Source organism: Bos indicus x Bos taurus, chromosome 23 (genome assembly GCF_003369695.1).
Source record: "Bos indicus x Bos taurus breed Angus x Brahman F1 hybrid chromosome 23, Bos_hybrid_MaternalHap_v2.0, whole genome shotgun sequence".
Classification (NCBI taxonomy): domain Eukaryota; kingdom Metazoa; phylum Chordata; class Mammalia; order Artiodactyla; family Bovidae; genus Bos; species Bos indicus x Bos taurus.
The window spans coordinates 35,619,956-35,625,708 of record NC_040098.1 but is presented as its reverse complement, the minus strand read 5'-3'; the positions used below and the strand labels follow the sequence as shown (position 1 = coordinate 35,625,708).

At 38.1% G+C, this 5,753-nt stretch overlaps 1 long non-coding RNA gene across 1 annotated transcript; it reads left to right on the top strand.

The window, feature by feature from the left end:
• The first annotated feature begins 452 nt into the window (after nucleotides 1-452).
• On the top strand, nucleotides 453-5,753 carry LOC113881876. Its single transcript, XR_003508190.1, has 2 exons — nucleotides 453-584; nucleotides 5,350-5,753. It is a non-coding gene; the product is annotated as an uncharacterized LOC113881876 (long non-coding RNA).

Sequence of the window (5,753 nt, the reverse complement as noted above, 5' to 3'; positions counted from 1 at the left end):
CTCTACTGATCTCCAGTAGCATATTGGGCTCTCACCAACCTGGGGAGTTCGTCTTTCAGTATTCTATCATTCTGCCTTTTTCATACTGTTCATGGGGTTCTCAAGGCAAGAATACTGAAGTGGTTTGCCATTCCCTTCTCCAGTGGACCACAGTCAGACCTCTCCACCATGACACGTCTGTCTTGGCTGGCCACACACGGCATGGCTTAGTTTCATTGAGTTAGACAAGGCTGCGGTCCGTCTGATTAGATTGAGTAATTTTCTGTGCAGACCCCCCAGAAGCGTGCCGGCTGTGACGGACCACACAGAAGCATGGCAGAGAGGAGCTACCCCATGTCTGAGGTCAGGGGCGGTGGCACAGGAGCGGCTGAGAGGAGCTACCCCACGTCCAAGGTCAGGGGCAGCGGCCTAGAGGAGCAACCCCATGTCCAAGGAGTGGAGGCTGCGTGGGCACAGGAGGGCCGAGAGGAGCTACTCCACGTTCAAGGTCAGGAGGGGCGGCCGAGGAGATACCCCTCGTCCAAGGTTAGGAGCAAGTGCTGGGCTTTTCTGGAGCAGCCGTGAAGAGATACCCCACGTCCAAGGTAAGAGAAAACCAAGTAAGATAGTAGGTGTTGCGAGAGGCACCAGAGGGCAGACACAATGAAACCATAATCACAGAAATGCTGTTAGAACACTTTATTTTTAAAGACTCAAATATATATGCTTTAATATCCTAGGAGCAAATATCTCATACATATTCCCTTTTATTTCCATTTTCTCTTCTCTCCTTTTTTCTGAAATTGTTCTTTATATTAGGAGTATTCTTTTGTTGTTACTAAAGGCCACAGTTCTAGAAATGAGCAAAGCTTGGCAACTCTTCAGGGCAGAATCCAGCCAAATTATCTTCTTTTAGGCGAAGACACCTTTCACCTACATACAGGAACACTGTCCAGCAAAACCAACCTCTTCTCTCATAGGCAGGGTTATTCTTGCCTGAGTCCTGCCCCTGCCTCTACCTGGGATGACCCAAACCTTTTAGAACATGACAGAATACTCTGCCCCAAAGCAATCTATCAATCCCTCCTTAGGCCCCTTCATGCATGTAAAGTGTCAGCTTTCTTGTACTTTCACTTTCTTTTTTCAAAAGGTAAAAGACCATGAAAAAACCCTGTAAGCACTTTCTAAGTCATTTACTGCCCAAAACATCTAATTCTATTTTGTTACTTGCTTAACTTTCTTTCCTTCAATGTTAGATATTTCCAGCAGAGTGGATGGTGTTTATTACAGGGAAAATTTGGCAATAAGGGGGACAGTGCAATTGGAGGAAACATACACTCACCAATAGACCATACATCTTCATGTATTTGTCTCTTATAAAATTTATTTCAAGCATAAATTTAGGACTTTACATCAAGTACAGAGGTGGTGACATTGAGAGCTCTATGCTTGCTTGACAGTGACAATTAAAGTGAATACTGTAGATTTCAGACAATATTTAACAGATCCTATAGAGTCAGTCAGGAATAGCCAAAGAGGGGATATTTGGACAGAATTTAACAATCACTCCCTTGCCATCCAGAAAGCATTGATTTCCCCCTCTTTTACAGATTTCCATGTAAGATTACATTTGAAGAAATGGCCCTGCTATATTAAATTCAGTAGCAGTGGTTACCGAATGGAAACAAATAAATGAAGAACTTCTGAAGTTCACTGACCTTATAGATTAGTAAGTCACATGTCATGGATACAGTGAGACTTAAACTGAGGTTTAAAAACATTTATTTTTTTCAGTAGTAGACCCGCAAGTTGTGAAAAAGCAGAGGGTGATATAAACACACAAATTGCTACATTACATTGTAGAGTGAAAAACAATAAGATGTGATGTGAACACGGTGCTGCAGTGGATTGAAGTAAAGCTAGGAGCCATCTAAGTGTGTCATAGGAGTGACACAAATGGGATGGCTTTATGATACAGTTTTGAAAGTTTGATGGGATATTGAGTGGAAAAATAGGAAAGCGGTATATCTGTCAATTCATTTAGGATCATCTTATGAAAAAGGATCTCTGACATCTTAGATCAAGGAAACTGAGATATTAATATGTATAGCATTATAAGGTATTAGTGAATAATCAAGTCTGACAAAAACACAAGAAATGTTCATGTTTTACCATACATGTTGTATCTCTCATGACTATGTTCCCATGATATACTGTATATATTATTGTAGGGTTAGAGTGGAGAAATACTTGTATGGATTTTTATGCATTAGGGAGAATCATATATGTCAATTTGGAGAGTTTGTCTTTATTCTACAAAGCAACAGAAAACCAAGAACATTTAGTCCAAGAGACCAGAATGTCCAGAATTAGAAAAGAGAAACTTCAATGTGGATTGAGGAGTTGTGGCTGTTGGGGCTGGTAGAGAAAGAGAAAGAGACCAGAAAGAATATTATGACACTAAAAATCAAAGAGGGCTCTGCCAAGTGAAAAGTAGCAAAGGATGTGAGAGATACAGGAAATGAAATAGACCTTGACCACATGCAAGGAATGAGGCAGATATTAGAGTCAAAAAAGGCATCCACAATATGGGACCAGTTGAGTCAATAAATGACTGAAAAGTCAGAGGGAAGGGAGGAGATAAATTAAGGTTTTATCCAAAAGCACCTGAGCTGTATTTATCTGTATTTCATCATCTTAGTACCAGAAATCACCAAAAAATGTTAAGGTTCTGCAGAAAATGATAGAAATAAGTACTCTACGGAGCCTCTGCTAGACCCTATGGAATACCAGAACCAAAGCACGACTACCCAGTGAAAACAAGCAGTAAGTCACTAGTCACTTTCAATACCTAAATTAGACATACACTGTAAAGCATAGAGGATGAATGGAAATAAAATGGAAACAACCCATACCTTTACAGAGCCAGCCTAAACAAAACCTAAAACCTAAATAAAATAGAGGTAATGGTCTCCTTAATCATGTGTCCACTTTCTCCAAGAGTTTCTCATTCCTTTTGCCTAAATCCTCCCTTGATTACTAACCCTTCATTGCCTTACTCTCAGCAGATGATCAGCTAATCACTAATCAAATAAAGAAACAGTATTCACTCCTGAGATATATTTGTACTGATGGACTCTACAAACTGAAGAGCTTTCTAATCCCCTGAAAGTAAACCATAATACTGGAAGGACTCCTCTCCAGCGCCTTTCCAAAATGCCCAGTGGGCAGCAATTGCGAGTCTAGCTACTTAGATGTGTTCTGCCATAATTATAACCTGTTTGGATAGTGAAGACAGGAGACAGATGAAGCACTGAAAGATGTTGAGAAAAAAATGCATGGACAAGTGGAAAAGATAGCACAAGCCTTAAACACCGATCTATGCCTGCACACCATACCATGTGTGATGGAGCCAGGTGGGTCTAATCAGGAATGGATTTGTCAAGAAAGCTCTATGTGAGTTGGCACTGAGAAATTTGATTCAACTCAACTGTTTCAACATTATTCTTTGATTCTAAGACTCAAAGCCACTTGTCTCATTTAACTGCACTAATTCAAAAAGGGAATATACTCATTGCCTATTTGAACACTGCTAAGAGATTATAAAAGTTCTCATTGCAAGAAGAAAATTATAACTATTTCTAGTGACAGATTTTCACCAGACTTATTGAGGTGATCATTTTGCAATATATTTCAAACAATTATGTTGTACACCTGAAACCAAAATAACATTATATGTCAATATTATTTATGTATAATGATACCTGAAACTGAAATAGCATATTTGTCAATGTGACCTATGTATAATGATCATATAATCATTATGATCTATACATAACACATATGTATACCTTCAGTTAAGTTCAGTCACTCAGTCATATCCAACTCTTTGAGACCCCACAGACTGCAGCACATCAGGCTCCCCTGTCCTTCACCATCTCCTGGAGCTTGCTTAAACTCATGTCCATGGAGTTGGTGATGCCATCCAATTATTTCATCCTCTGCCTTCTCCTTCTCCTCCTGCCATCAATCTTTCCCAGCATCATGGTCTTTGCCAATGAGTGAGTTCTTTGCATCACGTGGCCAAAATATTGGATTTCCAGCTTCAGTATCAATCCTTTCAATGAATATTCAAGGCCGATTTCCTTTAGTATTGACTGGTTTGCTCTCCTTGCAGTCCAAGGGACTATCAAGAGTCTTCTCCAACATCGCAGTTCAAAAGCATCAATTTCTCAGTCCTCAGTTTCCTTATGATCCAGCTCTCACATCCATACTGATTACTGGGAAAACCATAGGTTTGACTAGATGGAAATTTATTTATATATATAAACATATATGTACTCACACCTATGTAAGGAACAGTTTTTGAAAAGGAATATAATTATATTTTGGATAAAGAAAACAAATCAACTTGTATAGTTTTTTTTTTTTTTTCAAATGTGCATGTTGGCAATCATATTTGGTCTAAAACATTATCTTCAAATAATCTGCAATAAACATGAATCCAAGTACATTATATGGTATCTTAACAGGTGATCTGTACTATTGGAAAAGAACTAGTAAAGCAGAGGATGGGGTTTAGGGAATAAAGGTGAAGAAAGGGAGGTGATTTAAAAAAATACAACTTAGACCACACTGAGGGGAGCAAACATGCTTTCTTTCATTCAAGAGTCAAGTTTTCCCCTGTCCAGGCAGGTCTCTTGGTCTTCTACCCAACTTCAAAATTGTTTCCATCTCTGAGGCTCTATGCAAACTCATGTAAACATGGATGTTCTGAACATTCTGCCTCTCTTCAGTTGAACTGGTTTCATAAAAAATTGTTGGTAAACTCCCCCAAATTAAGTAACATTTTATGCAGCAAATTTTGATAATTTTCTGTTTCCTGAATAGCTAATCTCCAATTTTTTTTCCATTTTTCAACACAGTGTCAGTGACCTAATTATATTATGTAAAAATATTATATATGCATTGCTATTCTAATATATTATGACATTTAACAAATATATACAAAATATAAATTAAATGACAGTGAGATAAAAATAAATGGAAATGGAAATACTAACATTTTCTTCCCCAGGGGATGAGGACACTCATCTTTATGGCCACTGGACTAATGGATTCTGAATGTACACACATGTTTATATGAGTTAACTATCATAATAAAGTAATTTCTTTTACATATAGTTTCAATCAAAGTTCTCGGAATACCACAAGGGGCCAGGAATACAATTGTATGTGAATAACTCTCTTCATATGCATATATAAAATTGTGTGAGCTCAATTAAGTAATCACCTTTAGTTCTTTTGTTATTCCGTCAATTCATCTACTAGTAAGTAATCCAAACTCTACAATAGATATCTTTTTTTCAGGGTTTAAATCTCAAGTCATAATAAAGGTGGAGCAATGGCCTAGAAGAATGAATAAAATGTCACATGGATATCATCATATATATGCATTTGTAAAGAAAATTAATGAAAACAATCAGAAGACTTACAGTTTGCTGAAACAGAAAGTGTACTCACTCAGAGATGAATATACATATCACCTAGAAAAAATACTTTCTCAGCTTCTGATGACGTCTAAAGAAGGGGACTCCAAGACTTTCATCTCCAGCCTACTGTGGACTCCTTTTCACTTTGCTCCTCAACTTCCCTCCATAAAATCTCTTCCCTAGGTTATAAACACACCTTGGGCTTCTGGTTCAGACAAGATGGCCTTGATCTCTTTGTGCCCACTCCTCTCTCTGTTCTGGAAATAAAAAGAGACCACTAAA